At 39.2% G+C, this 13,754-nt stretch overlaps 1 long non-coding RNA gene across 1 annotated transcript in view; it reads right to left on the reverse strand.

Moving 5' to 3' along the window:
- Positions 1-1,214: 1,214 nt before the first annotated feature.
- Positions 1,215-13,754, reverse strand: part of LOC132522944 (uncharacterized) — a 173,800-nt gene continuing 161,260 nt past the window's right edge. The window contains exon 4 of the long non-coding RNA XR_009541385.1: positions 1,215-1,264. This is a non-coding gene — a long non-coding RNA (uncharacterized LOC132522944). The remainder of the gene's footprint in view (positions 1,265-13,754) is intronic.

Raw genomic sequence — 13,754 nt, forward strand, 5'->3', positions numbered from 1 at the left:
TGATTTCTTTGCCTATACCTCACCTTCCCACTACTAGCACTGGGAGGAACTGTTGAAGGGAACTGATGTCCTCTGCAGGCCTGTTGCTCGTGGCTAACCATTACTTACGGTCTCAATTCTCTGTTTTCTTTCTCTTGTTTCTATGAGGAAAGCAGTGATTTTTCTCTTTGTTTCTCTGCCCTCTGCCCCCTCACATCATATCTCTCTGCACTTGCCAGGGAAACAATATACATCTGAAAAGTTCATTTTGACAAAGAGAAGAAGTCATTCTAAACTCTCAATGTGACATACGAGGAATATGTCGTCTGCAAGATAAAGTCCACATTCCTAAACCTACATGGCTCGTGTTTATTTCTCCAGCCTTATCCAGGGCTGATCCTCGGGATAAAAGCCAAACCAAATTATTTATGTCTCTCAAGAAGCGCCCTGTTATTTCTCATTGCCAGGTCTTCAATCACACAAGCATGGGACCTGCCTTAACTACCGCTTCCCACATCATCTACCTGATGATGTCCTACTCATTCCTCAAGAGCCAGCCCTGTGGCCTACGCTGTGAATGCTTCCCAAAACCACCCATAAAGTGTTCATCACCCAGTCTTTGTGTGTGTAGTCTGTTGCTCTTGTATCATTATATTGAAATTTTATACATCAGTTTCCTTACTATGTCATGTATTCCCAATTATGTCTTGTTTTCATACCCAGAATCTACCACAGCAAGACTTTCATAATAGGCTTTCACTCAATGTGGCTGAATGAATGAGTGAATGTGAGTCTATCTTCCCTTTGGATCCAAAGGACATTTAAAAATTACTTTAGGACTTCCTGATGAGAATTAAAAGCCTAGCAACTTGGCGTCATCATTATTGAAGGCACGTAGGCTATCTGACTCTATGCAGAGAAAATTAAAATAACAAAAGCAAAGATCTTATCCATTAGGAAATGTGTGTACTGCCAAAGCTCTGATATTAATCTCGCTCACTCCTAATTTCTTCAGATCCCTCACATCAGAGAAGTTAAGATCTTCCTTTGCCTTATCTCTGAATAAATTAAATTTCTGATTAGAGCCAATGGATGGTTTTACATAAAGGAGGTTTTAAAAATGAGAAAATTCTTGCGGGAGTCATTTCAGAGCTGGGTCCTCATCTGCAACAGGACAGTATGTGACTGACCTTTAAATTCAATAAGGATCTACAACCCGGGCCCTTATTGTTCTTCTCAGGGTGATGGAATGAGTGTTCTGGGAGTCTTGCCAAATGTCCCATCTCTAAAGTCCAGGAAGTAAAAAGAGTATGTGATTTTCTACCATTTTAACCTTTCAAATTATTATTACAGGTTAAGAACTGATCTTTTTGGCTCTCTATGACCCAGAAACTTAACCAGTACTTCCATACTTTTGTAGTCAGCTCACCTGTAATGGATCGAGGAGGAGTTAAAAGATTTAGAATAGATAAAAATAATTTTACTCGGGATAACAGTAGTTTGAAGGTGAGCCATGGGTTTGACATATTAAACATAGCTCTTCTCCTAGGTTCTGAGATAAAGGGATGCTTTCCAACCATGGAACAAGGAAAGACGATAGAAAGATATCTTTAGAGAAAGAGACTTCTTAGTGGCACTTTGCTAAACGCAGCTTCTTTCTGCCTCAGTTCTCAAGGGCTAGACCAAAAAAAAAAAAAAAAATCCCTCCCTGGATGCCGAGACTGAAGGGTTATCAATATCCAAAGATCAAAAACAGCTTGCCCACAGATCTGCTTGGAGTGTGGTCAAGTGGCTACTGGGCAGCGCAGGTAATCAGAAAGTCTTTTTTGTTTTTAATTTATTTTTGGCTGCGGTGCATCTTTGTTGCTGTGCGCGGACTTTCTCTGGTTGCGGAGAGTGGGGGCTACTCTTCGTTGTGGTGCACGGGCTTCTCATTGTGGTGGCTTCTCTTGTTGCAGAGCACGGGCTCTAGGTACACGGGCTTCAGTAGTTGTGGCACATGGGCTCAGTAGTTGTGGCTCGTGGGCTCTAGAGCACAAGCTCGGTAGTTGTGGCACATGGGCTTAGTTGCTCCGCGGCATGTGGGATCTTCCCAGACCAGGGCTTGAACCTGTGTCCCCTGCACTGGCAGGTGGAGTCTTAACCACAGCACCACCAGGGAAGCCCTAATCAGAAAGTCTTAAAAAGTATTTTGATAAAGGGCATTGAATCCTTTCTGGAACAGAATAGATTATAATAAGCAAATTAATTAAGCAGCTGAAATATTGATCGGTGATGTCATTAACCCAATATCCGTGTAGCCAAACAACACAGGCTTCCATAGACAACTGACAGTTCTGAGCAAATGGTCAATGAAATAGTGCAACCTTACTGAAAAAGACAAAAAGCGGCACAAGAATGGAGCACAAAGTTTAGAAAACCCTTCTCGGCCCTTAGAGGTCTTAGGTATTTGAAGGGTTGTTCACACCTTATATGTAAGGCAACATAGGAATGTGAAATCACAAAGAGAAGAGAAAGAATAAACAAGAGGTAAAAAAGAGCCACATCAACAAAACAGCATGTGATAAAGCAGAGAAATTTCACATTTTAAAATTAAGTGTAAATTTATAGGGAATCTCATGAGCCTTCATGTACTGCTAGAGACCTACGGACTAAGATTTTACCAGATTCTAACAAGGGAAACCAGTGGTTTATAAGAGTCATGCCTCTAGATAGGCCTAAGGAGACTATTTAGAAAATCTGTTTAGAGTTCATCCTTTGTGTCAGCCTAGCTTTGTTCAATTAATCCCTACTATAGAGTCCCAAGTTAAAGGCTGTTATTCAGCTGTGAAAGTAGAATCATTAAAATCAGAGAAGAAAAGGAAATAAAAGGAATCCAAATCGGAAAAGAAGAAGTAAAGCTGTCACTGTTTGCAGATGACGTGATACTATATGTAGAGAATCCTAAAGATGCTACCAAAAAACTACTAGAGCTAATCAATGAATTTGGTAAAGTAGCAGGATACAAAATTAATGCACAGAAATCTCTGGCATTCCTATATACTAATGATGAAAAATCTGAAAGTGAAATCAAGAAAACACTCCCATTTACCATTGCAACAAAAAGAATAAAATATCTAGGAATAAACCTACCTAAGGAGACAAAAGACCTGTATGCAGAAAATTATAAGACACTGAAGAAAGAAATTAAAGATGATACAAATAGATGGCGAGATATACCATGTTCTTGGATTCGAAGAATCAACATTGTGAAAATGACTCTACTACCCAAAGCAATCTATAGATTCAATGCAATCCCTATCAAACTACCACTGGCATTTTTCACAGAACTAGAACAAAAAATTTCACAATTTGTATGGAAACACAAAAGACCCTGAATAGCCAAAGCAATCTTGAAAACGAAAAAAGGAGCTGAAGGAATCAGGCTCCCTGACTTCAGACTATACTACAAAGCTACAGTAATCAAGACAGTATGGTACTGGCACAAAAACAGAAATATAGATCAATGGAACAGGATAGAAAGCCCAGAGATAAACCCACGCACATATGGACACCTTATCTTTGATAAAGGTGGCAGGAATGTACAGTGGAGAAAGGACAGCCTCTTCAATAAGTGGTGCTGGGAAAACTGGACAGATACATGTAAAAGTATGAGATTAGATCACTCCCTAACACCATTCAAAAAATAAGCTCAAAATGGATTAAAGACCTAAATGTAAGGCCAGAAACTATCAAACTCTTAGAGGAAAACATAGACAAAACACTCTATGACATAAATCACAGCAAGATCCTTTCTGACCCACCTCCTAGAGAAATGGAAATAAAAACAAAAATAAACAAATGGGACCTAATGAAACTTCAAAGCTTTTGCACAGCAAAGGAAACCATAAACAATACCAAAAGACAACCCTCAGAATGGGAGAAAATATTTGCAAATGAAGCAACTGACAAAGGATTAATCTCCAAAATTTACAAGCAGCTCATGCAGCTCAATAACAAAAAAATAAACAACCCAATCCAAAAATGGGCAGAAGACCTAAATAGACATTTCTCCAAAGAAGATATACAGACTGCCAACAAACACATGAAAGAATGCTCAACATCACTAATCATTAGAGAAATGCAAATCAAAACTACTATGAGATGTCATCTCACACCAGTCAGAATGGCCATCATCAAAAAATCTAGAAACAATAAATGCTGGAGAGGGTGTGGAGAAAAGGGAACCCTCTTGCACTGCTGGTGGGAATGTGAATTGGTTCAGCCACTATGGAGAACAGTATGGAGGTTCCTTAAAAAACTACAAATAGAACTACCATATGACGCAGCAATCCCACTACTGGGCATATACCCTGAGAAAACCATAATTCAAAAAGAGTCATGTACCAAAATGTTCATTGCAACTCTATTTACAATAGCCCGGAGATGGAAACAACCTAAGTGCCCATCATCGGATGAATGGATAAAGAAGATGTGGCACATATATACAATGGAATATTACTCAGCCATAAAAAGAAACGAAATTGAGCTATTTGTAATGAAGTGGATAGACCTAGAGTCTGTCATACAGAGTGAAGTAAGTCAGAAAGAAAAAGACAAATACCGTATGCTAACACATATATATGGAATTTAAGAAAAAAAATGTCATGAAGAACCTAGGGGTAAGACAGGAATAAAGACACAGACCTACTGGAGAAGGGACTTGAGGATATGGGGAGGGGGAAGGGTGAGCTGTGACAAAGCGAGAGAGAGGCATGGACATATATACACTACCAAACGTAAGGTATATAGCTACTGGGAAGCAGCCGCATGGCACAGGGAGATCAGCTCGGTGCTTTGTGACCGCCTGGAGGGGTGGGATAGGGAGGGTGGGAGGGAGGGAGACGCAAGAGGGAAGAGATATGGGAACATATGTATATGTATAACTGATTCACTTTGTTATAAAGCAGAAACTAACACACCATTGTAAAGCAATTATACCCCAATAAAGATGTTAAAAGAAAAAAAAATCCAACCCAATTAGTATGAGCCTGGTTTTGGTGCCTTGGCAGCAATAAAGGAGACGAGGTTTTTGGTTAACAGTTACACTAGTAAATTTCTTACGTCTGAACTAAAACCAGGGTTCCTCAACCTCACCTTTGAAATTTTGGACCAGATAATTTTTGTTGTGGTGGTCTCCCCTGTGCATTGTAGGATATTTAGCAGCACAGCATCTCTGGCCAATAATACGCACACGCACGCGCGCGCGCACACACACACACACACACGCACACACACACTCAACCAAAAATGTCTTGGCGGGGGAGGGGAGTCAGAAGTGGGAGGGGAAGGAGGACAGGAGGCAAAATTGTTCCTGATTGAGAAACACTGAGACTAAATCTAAACTGAATATTGCCTGGCAAGTAACAGTGATAATTGCTGTTCCACATGATGGTCATGGGGCATTTCAAGTTTAAATTCTCAGGCTTATTAAACTCTTCATATCAAATTTCCAAAGGGGTCGTTGATTTTTGCAAATGTCATTACATATTTGCACGCAGACAGTTAATTAAAATCAATTTTAAACTATCAATATTGAACTAAAATCCCCAAATTTCCCTGCCACAAAATGAAACTATGTGTGGGTGCAAGAGATAGAAGTGCATGACTTTCATTTGTTTGTTTGTTCTTTTTTAAAAAATATATGTGCGCATTCAGAAAAAACATTTCTGTTCACTTTTTAGGGCACATTACAATCTACCCTTGTCACTCTGACAACTGTTTCCTTCATTGTTGGAAATAATTCCGACTAACAAAGGAAGAGAGGGGGCTGCACTCCTCCAAGCACTTTGAATCTATGTAAAGTTGGATTTAATCACTTAGTGATTCATACGCGTTCTCCACATTACTTTCCAGAGCAATTTCAATAGGGAAGAAAACAAAAAAAAAAACCCAAAGTTACTGTCCTAGTGGCAGAGTCATTTGCAGTGATCAACTACCATTCATACGGTTTTGATGAAAAATGCCTTGTAAAGAGGGATTCCTGCAAGAAGACAGAATATCTGTAGTTACCTTTTGACATTCAGGGGAAAAAATTGCGATTACAGTTTCCTGAATGGCCAAGTCTATGGAGAAAATATCCATTCACACTCCCTCTAGGGTTGTTCTGCCACTACCCCCTTCCCAGCAGTTTCTGAAGGACATCTGAGTCTAAATGATTTTCGAGTTTATTTCAGCATCGCTATCCTGAGACCTATGTGGACACACAGGTGAGGCTGTTTGTGTCTTGCATGACATGAGGAAGTAATTTGAATGTCCTCATCCACCTGACCTCTGATATAGCCACACATCATGCACTGACCAACCAATAAATCCTAAATTCTTTATTCTACAACCCGAGGTTGATGGTGCACCAGAGTATTTGGAAATGGCATTTGTAATTGGTCTCCTTGGCATTTGACCGCCTTCTTTCCCAACTGCCTTTTGACTTGTGTTGCCCCACTTACTCTCCTCACCTTATAAGGCCCTTGGGAAGAACCTGGACCATATTCTAGTTCTGGATGCCAACCTTTCTACTGACCACTTTCTACTGACCACAAATCTTTACCTTCCTTTTATGAACAATAAAAACTGAGGAATCTGTTGTCAATAACAAAATATACAGAGCTATGTGGTCTAGACCGATTCAAAATTCTAAATCTTAAACCATCCAGTTTTCACTCTACTTTATGGAAGATGGTATTTTCCAAAGTTCGCAGCAATATTTCTCATGCACATGCTCTTTTAAAACACTGCCACTCCCTCCCCATCAAGAGGTGGAGTCTACACCCTCGCCTCTTAAACCTGGGCAGGCCTTTGTGAGTGCCTCACCAAGAGAGTATAATGAAATAGACACTTTGTAACTTTCAAGCGTATGTAATAAAAATTCCATGCCTTTCTGCCTGCTCTCTTAGGATACTCACTCTTGGGAGCCCATCCACCAAGCTAGGAAGAAGCCCAAACAATCCATGGAAAGGGTCATGTGGAGAGAAACTAAGGACCCTGGTCCATAGCCCTGGCTGAGCTCCCAGCTGACTGCAAATACCATCTGGCCAGACAAGCTGATTGAGCCATCTTGAAAGTAAATATTTCATTCCCCGAGTAAACCTATAACTGACACCATATAGAGGAGGGACAAACCTGATAAGAGGCAATTTAAGCTTTACCTGAACTGCAGATCTATGAGCAAAATAAATGATTTAGTGGCTTTAAGCAACTAAATTCAGGGGTAGTTTGTTATGCAGCAAAGGATAACTGATATATACTTTATTATTTCAAGTGAAATTAGCAAGTATGTTTTAAACATAATGAATTCTAGGAATTTATCCAGACAAAACTCTTGGACGAGTGCCAAGGTAAATATTTTAAAAGTGTTTATTATAAGACTGTTTACATTAAAGAAAAAATGTTTAATCTAAATGTCCAGTAAACTGGACTATAAAAATAATATATGGCATATTTTTGCAACTGTGTGATACTGGGCCATTATTTGAAAAGGTGACATTTGACATATATTGATATAAAAATTTTTCAATAATGACCAAACCGCAGGAGTTTTTGTTTGTTTGTTTTATTTACTATAATTGACATATAACATTATATTATTTTCAGGTGTACAACATAATGATTCAACATTTGTATACAGTGTGAAATGATCACAATAAGTCTAATTACCATCTGTCACCATACAGTTAGTTTTCTTTTTTTCTTGTGATAAGAACTTTTTAGATTAACTTTCTTATAAACATCAAATTTGCAGTACAATATTACTGACTGTAGTCACCATGCTACATTACATTCCCATTACATTTATTTTATAACTGGAAGTTTCTATCTCTTGATCCCCTTCACCCATTTTGCCTACCCCCCAATAACCCTCCCCTCTGACAATAACCAGTCTGTTCTCTGTTAGCTCTGTTTTGTTTTGTTTGTTCGTTTATTTTGTTTTTTAGATTCCATATGTAAGTGAAATCATATGATATTTGTCTTTCTCTTTCTGACTTATTTCACTTAGCATAATACCCTCAAGGTCTATCCATGTTGTCACAAATGGCAAGATTTCATTATTTTTATGGTTGAGTAGTGTTTCATTGTATATATATATACCACATCTTCTTTATCTACTCACCCATTGATAGATACTTAAGTTGTTTCCATATCTTGGCTATTGTAAATAATACTGCAATGAACAAAGGGGCACATACATCTTTTGAAATTAGTGTTTTTGTTTTCTGCAGATAAATACCCAAAAGTGGAACTGCTCGCTGATATTGGTAGTTCTATTTTTAATTCTTTGAGGAACCTCCATACTGTCTTCCACGATGGCTGTACCAATTTACATTCCCACCAACAGTGCACCAGGATTCTCATTTCTCCACATCCTTGCCAACAATTGTTATTTGTGGTCTTCATGATGACAGCCATTCTGACAGGTGTGAGGTAGTATCTCATTGTGGCTCTGATGGTTCAAAGACACAGGAAAAGATGTTCAACATCACTAACCGTCAGGGAAACTCCTAACTGCTGTGGCTAGGACTTCCCATATTATGTTGAATAAAAGTAACGAGTGTGGGCTTCCTTGTCTCGTCCCTGATCTTAAAGGAAAAGATAAGTCCCATTTGATCATGGTATACAATCCTTTTAATGTATTGTTGAATTCAGTTTGCTAATATTTTGTTGACGATTTTTGAATCTATGTTCATCAGGGATATTGACCGGTAATTTTTCTTTTTCTGTGGTGTACTAGTCTGGTTTTAATATCATGGTAATCCTGGCCTCGGAAAATGAGTTTGGGAGAATTCCCTCCTCTTCAATTTTTTTTTTTTTTGAAGTTTGAGAAGGATACTTATTAGATCTTCTTTGAATGCTTGTTAGAATTCACTAGTGAAGTCATCTGGTCCTGGACTTTATTTGTTGGGAGTTTTTTGATTACTGATTCAATCTCCTTACCAGTAATTAGTCTATTCAAATTGTCTATTTCTTCATGATTCAGTCTTGGAAGATTCTATGTTTCTAGAAATTTATCCGTTTCTTCTAGGTTCTCCAATTTGTTGGTGTATAATTTTTCACAGTAATGGCTTACGATCCTTCATATTTCTTTGGTATAATTTATTTGAGCCTTTTCTCTTTTTTCGTAATGAGTCTAGCTAAAGTTTTGTCAATCTGATCTTTTCAAAGATATAGCTCTTAGTTTCATTGATCTTTTCCCTGGTCTTTTAATTTTCTGTTTCACTTATTTCCATTCTGATCTTTATTATTTCCTTTTTTCTACTAACTCTGGTCTTTGTTCTTCTTTTTCTGGTTCCTTTAGGTATAAAGTTAGATGGTTTATTTGAGATTTTTCTTGTTTCTTGAGGCAGGCCTGTTTCACCATAATCTTCCCTCTTAGAACTGATTTTCCTGCATCCCATAGATTTTGGTAGGTTGTATTTCCATTTTCACTCATCTCAAGGTATTTTTTAATTTCTTTTCTGATTTCTTCACTGACCTATTTGTTCTTCAGCAGCATGTTATTTAATGTCCACATATTTGTGATTTTTCCAATTTTCTTCATGTAATTGATTTCCAGTTTCATACCACTGTGGTCAGAAAAGATGCTTGATATGATTTCAATCTTCTTAAATTTATTGAGACTTATTTGTGGCCTAAAATATGATCTATCCTAGAGAATGTTCCATGTGCATTTGAGAAGAATGTGTATTCTGCTGCTTTTGGACGGAATTTTCTGTGTATATCTATTAAGTCCATCTGGCCTAATGTATCATTTAAGGCCAATGTTTCCTTATTGATTTTCTGTCCAAAATTATTTATTGATGTAAGCGGGGTATTAACGTCTACTACTATTATTTTATTGCTGTCAATTTCTCCCTTTAGATCTGTTAATATTTGCTTCATACATTTAGTTGCTCCTATGTTGAATGCATAGATATTTATTAATGTCACATCTTCTTATTGGATTGACACCTTTATCATTATTGAATGCCCATCTTTGTCTTTGAATACAGTCTTTGTTTTAAAATACACTTTGTCTGTTTTAAGTATAGCTATCCCAGCTTTCTTTTGGTTTTCATTTATAGGAAACACCTTTTTCCATTCCTTAACTTTCAGTGTGTGCGCGTCCTTATATCTGAAGTAAGTCTCTTACAGGCAGCAGATAGATCGGTCTTGCGTTTTTATCTATTCAGCCACTCTCTGTCTTTTGATAGAATTTAGTCCAGTTATATTTAGAAATATTTATATGTATGTACTTATTAACATCCTGTTAATTGTTTTCTGGCTGTTTTGTAGTTCCTTTTTGTTCCTTTCTTCTTCTCTTACTTTCTTCACTTGTGATTTGATGCCTTTCTATGGTGTGTGCTAGAGTCCTTTCTCACAACCTTTTGTGAACCTACTCTAGGTTTTTGCTCTGAGGTTACCATAAGGCTACCATAATAGCCTACTGTCTATTTTAACTTGACAGCAAGTTGAGTTTGAACACATTTTAAAACTCTAATTTACTCCCACCACCCAGGTTTTATGTTTTTGATGTTCCATTTTACATCTTTTTATTTTGTGTATCCCTTAACTAGTTATTATAGTTTGTTTAGCTACTTTTGTCTTTAAACCTTCACACTAGCTTTAAAGCAATTTATCCATTACCTTTACTATATATTTACCTTTACCAGTGAGATGTTCACATCCATATGTTTTCTTGTTACTAATTAGTGCTCCTTCTTTTCAGCTTACAGAAGCCTCCTTAACATTTCCTGTAATTTCCTGTAAGGCTGGTTCAGTGGTAATGAACTCCTCTGAATGATAGCCTTGCTGGATAGAGTGTTCTTGGTTAGACTTTTTTTTTCCTTTCAGCATTCTGGATATATCATTCACTCCCTTCTGGCCTGCAAAGTTACTGTTGAGAAATCTGCTTATAGTCTTATGGGAGTCCCTTTGTACATAATAAGTTGTATTTCTCTTGCTGCTTTTAAGATTCTATCTTTAACTTTTGACAGTTTAATTATAATGAGTCTGGGTGTGGGTCTCTTTGGGTTTATCCTATGTTGAACTTTTTGGGCTTCTTGGATCTGGATATCTGTTTCCTTCTCCAGGTTAGGCAGGGATGTGTTCAGCCACTATTGCTTCATATAAGTTTTCTGTCTTTCTCTTTCTCTTCTCCTTCTGGGACCCCTATAATGTGAAAGTTATTCCACTTCATGTCCCAGAGTTTCCTTAAGCTATCTTCACTTTTTCAAGTTATTTTTCCTACTTGTTGCTCTTTTTGAGTGCGCTCCACTGCCGTGTCTTCCAGATCACTGATTCTTTCTTCTGCTTTCGTCTGCTGTTGAACCCCTCCAGTTTTCCTCTCGGTTATTGTATTCTCCAGCTCTGTGACTTCTGTCTTGTACTTTATCTTTTCTATCTCCTTGTTAAAGTCCTCACTGTGTTCATCCATTCTTCTCCTGAGTTTGGTGAGCATCTTTATGACCATTACTTTGAACTCCTTATCAGGTAAATTACATATCTCTATTTCATTAAGGTTTTTCTGGGGTTTAACTTGTTCTTTCGTTTGGAACACATTTCTCTGTCTCTCCGTTTTGCTTGAGTCTCTGTGTTTGTTTCTCTGTATTAGGTGAAATAGCTATCTCTCCCAGTCTTGAAGGGGTGGCCATATACAGAAGATGAACTTTATCATTTACCTCTGCCCTAGCTCTTGGCTGTCACTTGAACCTTTGTGATTTTCTAGGCAGCCTGATTTATTCCTGATATAGGGTCCCAGCTGTGGAAGCCGTGCCAAGACCTGTGAGGGAGGCATCTCAGTCAGCACCCAGTTTCAGCTGATTAGAAGCTAGACCCTCAGGCAGCAGCTGTTAAGGTATGCAAATATATACTGCCCTGTGGGACCACAACCGTGAACCCTGCGTTTCTCCCATCCAGGAGACCTGGAGGTGTCCCTTAGTGACAGTTGCAAAAATCAGAGCTCCATTCCAGTGTGTGAGCTCCTTTCTGGGAGGTACCCAGGAGCTACAGCAAGGCCGAGGGTGAGTGCAGAGATGGTGTTCCCCATCCGACATTCCCTGAGAGCACTTCTGTATCCTCTACAAGTCGTAATCTTAAGCGTTCCCCTCAAGCTGATGCCCTGGGATAAGTAATTAGGCCTTTTTCACAGGGAGACTGGTGGGTAAGGGTGGTTCAGTCTGCTTTCTGCAGTGCCCTGAGGGTGGTGGCTTTCCAAGAACTGCTCCTCTGAGTTGCAGACCCATGGAGCCCAGAAATGCAATCCCTCTGACCTTCAGAGCAAGGCACCAGAGCCTGGCTTTGCTGGGACTGTAGGAGTGGCACAGGGGGTGGGGCATGCCCACCAATGCCAGCAGATTGAAGGGAAAGTGCAAAAACAGGGCCTGCTAGTGCTGACGCTATCAAGGTAGAGAGCAAATGCAAAAAATGGTGCTCACCAGTGCCTTTGTCCCCGAGAGTCCCAACAGGCTCCTGGCCCTCTGGCAGCTGCTTTAAGATTAGCAAATGAGTCTCTTTCACATATGGTCTGGGCACTTTTCATATTGCTGCTTTTCCACTGGGTCCTGGGGTAAGTGAGCCTGCGTTTGAGCCCTTTAAGAGTGGAATCTCCATTCCCTATAGCACTCTGGTTCTCCTGGACATAAGCCCTGTTGGTTTTCAAAGGCAGATGTTTGGGCAGGTGGGGGTCATCTCTCCAATGCAGGTCCCACAAGTTGGGGTGCCTGATGTGGGGCACAGAACCCTCAGTCCTCAGGGAGATGCTTCTTCCTAGTTGTGATATCTCTCCCGGTTGTAGTATGCCATGCTGGGGGTCAGGTTTTAGACAAGACTGTGTCACCGCCTTTCCTATGCATCTCCTCTCAACGTGACTCTTTTATCCTTTGTTGTGGAGGAGCTGTTCAGCTAGTTTTTAGGTCTTTCTCAGAGGGAATTGATCCATATGTAGCTGTAGAGTTGCTGTGTCCGTCAGAAGAGGTGAATTCAGGACCGTCCTACACCACCATCTTGAACGGCCACCCCCAAAACAGCAGGTCTTAAAACAGTAGGCATACAGTGATTCATTTTTTTGTGATGTGTTTGTGTGCAGATTCGTATATTTAATATATGGGAAAAATCTTAAAATCTGTACTTCAAAATACATATAAAAGTTACCTCTGTATGAGGGGCTAAGGAGCGATTTTATGATTTCTTTTCCTGTTCATTTGAATATTCTAAATTTTCTTATTGAACATGGCATGCTAAATAATTTTTAAAGACTTTAAGAGAAGTAAAGGATTCTCTTTATAATTTTAGTGTAAGAAAAAGGATCGTATCAGGCCACCTCTGCTTATAGTTGTGTTACCAGAACGTGGACTGACCTGTAGTATATTCAAACACACACCATCCTAAGTTGTGTCATAACAGGATTCCTCTCCAATTCCTTATTCCTTGTTTCCCTCTATTTGATTTTCCAGTGTCTCCAAATCAAGAGGATACAAATTTCTCTTCTTTCCAAAGTAGCAACTGGCAGGCTAGGGGCACAAATGCCAGCAAAAACTTTTCTCTGTGCTTGAAGGGTTAGGGGCTGGCAGCAACAGCTGTGGCAATAACCCCAGCACCTAGGGTGATTTTTAAAATAATCTCTGTCCCTATGCGGAGAGTGAATCAAGTGACTGCTTCATGTGGAAGGAAAAGTTAATTCCTTATCTCTGAAAGGCAAGTTTGGATAGAGCCCTAGATGATGGACAAAGAGAAGTAACTGGTCCCCCAAACATGGCAACTTTGCC

This window comes from Lagenorhynchus albirostris, chromosome 7 (genome assembly GCF_949774975.1).
Source record: "Lagenorhynchus albirostris chromosome 7, mLagAlb1.1, whole genome shotgun sequence".
Classification (NCBI taxonomy): domain Eukaryota; kingdom Metazoa; phylum Chordata; class Mammalia; order Artiodactyla; family Delphinidae; genus Lagenorhynchus; species Lagenorhynchus albirostris.